Source organism: Onychomys torridus, chromosome 3 (assembly GCF_903995425.1).
Source record: "Onychomys torridus chromosome 3, mOncTor1.1, whole genome shotgun sequence".
In the NCBI taxonomy this organism is placed as follows: Eukaryota; Metazoa; Chordata; class Mammalia; order Rodentia; family Cricetidae; genus Onychomys; species Onychomys torridus.
The window spans coordinates 102728122-102731594 of record NC_050445.1 but is presented as its reverse complement, the minus strand read 5'-3'; the positions used below and the strand labels follow the sequence as shown (position 1 = coordinate 102731594).

Genomic DNA, 3473 nt, shown 5'->3' with positions numbered 1-3473 from the left:
TGTCTTGCTTCTTTGCTGAAAGAATTCGTCAAATCTAAACATTTTCTTGTGGACTCTTACAGCTCTTTTAAGTGTAGGCTCATGCTATCTGAAAATAGGGACAAAGTCCCTGAGTTCTAATGGTACCTTGTCAGCATATGGCACTTCTATGACAGCAGGGACAGTTTGACTCCTCTGACAATTTATATCACATTTCTTTCTTTCTTTTGGTCTTAGCACTTTAGTCAAAGACTTCAAGTACTATGTTGAATAAAAGTGGAGGGACTAGGGCTGGAAAGAAGGCTCAGTGGTTAAGAACATTTGCTTCTCTTCCAGAGGACCCAGATTTGCATCCCAGCACCCACACAGCAGCTCTTAACTGTCTGTAGACCCAGTTCCAGGGGGGCTGATGACCTCTTATGGCCTCCACAGACACTGCATGCATGTGGTACACATTCATACGTGCAGAAAAAGCACTTATACATATGAAATAAAAATAAATTTAAAAAAAGAGAAGGAAAAAAAGGAGCAGAGGCAATTGGAAAACGTTGTGTTTTCCAGATTTTAGACAAAACACTTTTAGGTTTTCCCTGTTTAGTATAATGTTGACTACTCTTAAGACATATTTTCCCCTCAAGTTTGAAAGAAACCACTCACATGGCGCCTTCTTCTTGTTCTCCCACAAGAAGAGAAGGCTGCTCATCAATGGCATGTAGCCATTGTGGTAAAGCGACATCATCAGTGGCTTTGTGCGCAGGAAAGAATGCTATGTCTCCTTCCCGTGGTTTCAGGAACTCTATATGGTCAGGGAAATTTCTGTGGTTACAATAGAAATAGTCCTCAAGTATAGCTTTTCCTTTAAAAAAAAAGTTATTGTTTTATTATTTTTTTATGTTTATGGGTGTTTTGCCTGCATGCATGTGCACCATGTGTACAGAGTGCCCACAGAAGCCAGAAGAAGGTATCACTTCCCCTGGGACTGGAGTTCTGGATAGTTGTGAGCCACTCTGTGAGTTCTGGAAATTGAAGCCGGGTCCTTTGGAAGAGCAGCCAGTGCTCTTAACTGCTGAGCCATCCATCTCTTCAGCCCCAGTATAGTCTTTCTTAACTCATCTTCTATGGACTTAAGTTCTAGGAGGCAGGTCAGAAGAATAAAATTACCCATACATTGCAATGCCCTCTGCTACTCTCTGCTTTTTCTCCTTAGCTGTCATGTTTTTACTGCAACATTCTTTCACCTTGTTAGCTGGGCCAGTCATGGAACAGAAACCCAACTCTAAGAAATGGCAGCTTGGGCCGGAGAGGTGGCTCAGCGGTTAAGAGCACTGGCTGCTCTTCCAGAGGTCCTGAGTTCAATTCCCAGCAACCGCATGGTGGCTCCCAACCATCTGTAATGAGATCTGGTGCCCTCTTCTGGCATGCAGACAGAACACTGTACACATAATGAATACATCTTTAAGGAAAAAAAAAGAAAAAGAAATGGCAGCTTGCTTTCAGTAGGGGCACCAATAGCCCTACACTGAATTCCCATCTTCATATTAGAGATGTGTGAACATGTTCATGGGACTGCTCTCAGCAGACACCTCTGAGGCTGTGAGTGCAGCTGACTGCCAGGCCCACAGGAATTTCTGACCTGAAACAGTCCTTCAGTGTCATCCAAAGCTAGGTATGAATCTTCTGTTTGGCAGTCATTTGAAAGAGACTACTGAGAGAGGTTCTATCCCTCAAGTCAGATAGATCACCTGGATTCAGGGCCATGTTTGAGTTGAGGGGAGCTGGAGTTGGCTACTCCTGACAGCCAACACTTGAGACGTTTGGGAAAGTGAGAGTTTTAGTCCAAATGCACAGGCAATAACAACAATAATACCAAACCAAACCAAACCAAACCAAACCAAACCAAACCAAACCAAACCAAACCAAACCAAACCAAACCAAAAGAGACCCTGGGTGGCATATCACTCTTATATTTCCCCCGTCAAGCCTTTGCCTTCTGATTTCTGCAGTTATTGATGTCAGAAGTGTAGTTTCCTGGAACAGTAGCACAAAACACCAGCAGCATTTACAAAAAGGAGCTGAATTAAAAAGAAATCTCTCTCTCTCTCTCTCTCTCTCTCTCTCTCTCTCTCTCTCTCATACACACACACACACACACACACACACACACACACACATCACCCCACAAATAATATTATATCAGCAAAAATAGAAATGAAGTTTTATTAGACTCCAAGCTCTGTTTGATTCAGTATGCTATCATCTGTTTAGCACTCTTATGTATGTATCAGTTTTGCATACTTATAACTAGAGCTGTCATGTAGATATATGGACTATGATATCTATGCTGTGCATATGAGACACTTTTGCTGACCATAGTGGCTTTTTCTACTGAGTTAAATTTCACATAGAAAAATGTATGGAGCTTATACAATTTGATTAGTTCCTATAGCTATATGAACCTGAGGGACTACTATGCACATCAAAGTAAGCATTCCTCTTACTCATTATTCCCTATGACCCTTTCTGATAGACCCTTCTATCTCCATAGCAGTCATGTTTGATTTTGATCACTATGGATTAGTTTTGTCTGATTTTTAATTTTACGTGCAATAGGACTGACTTTGATACATTTGTATCTAAGGATTAACTGTTACTTCTGTAATAATGCTCATGTGTTTTTACCTATACTTTTTTAAAGATTTATTTATTTTATGTATATGAGTACTCTATCAACTTCATTCCAGATCCCACTATAGATGGTTGTGAGCTGCTATGTGGGTGCTGGGAATTGAACTCAGGACCTCTGGAAGAGCAGCCTCTTAACTACTGAGTCATCTCTCCAGCCCCATACTTATGTATTTTAAATTGATTATAAAACACATACACTTTTTTTTTTTTGGTGTATGTGTGGGACAGGTTTTCTCTACATAGCTCTAGCTGTCCTGGAACTCACTATGTAGCCCAGGCTGGCCTCAAACTCACAGAGATTTGCTTGCCTCTGCCTCCCAAGTGCTGGGATTAAAGGCATGTGCCATCATGTCCCGCTAGTGCATACATTCTTATTATCAACATTAAATATAACATAGTAATATTATATGGCATTAAAAATCATCATTCAGTGTTTAAAATACATTACATATATAGTTTAAATGGAATTTTCCATCTGGGTCTACAGTCCTCCCTTCAAGATCAAAAACCCCAACATCAGACATAAGGAAGCCCTCTTTCAAGTGTTGGTCAGGGTTGTCCAAGAGACTTCCAAAACATTACAGACCATTTTTATTGCCCTTGGTTGCTCCCCAGAGGTTTAAGGTGAATTCATAATGATGAAGAACACCATGTACTTCAGATGCAGGGTCCGGAGGTCCCTGAGCTGGAACAGACTTGGCAGCCTCCACTCTGAGGACCAATTTTCATGGTACCAGAAGGCACCATTGCAAGCTTATAAATGAGGGAAGCAACCAACAGTCCTGTCCAGCTCTGATGTCTATGAACCA

At 41.2% G+C, this 3473-nt stretch overlaps 1 non-coding gene across 1 annotated transcript; it reads right to left on the bottom strand.

Annotated features, from left to right (window-relative positions):
• Nucleotides 1-627: 627 nt before the first annotated feature.
• Nucleotides 628-832, bottom strand: LOC118581003. The gene has a single exon (XR_004944643.1). It is a non-coding gene; the product is annotated as a small nucleolar RNA U3 (small nucleolar RNA).
• Between the last annotated feature and the right edge of the window lie 2641 nt (nt 833-3473).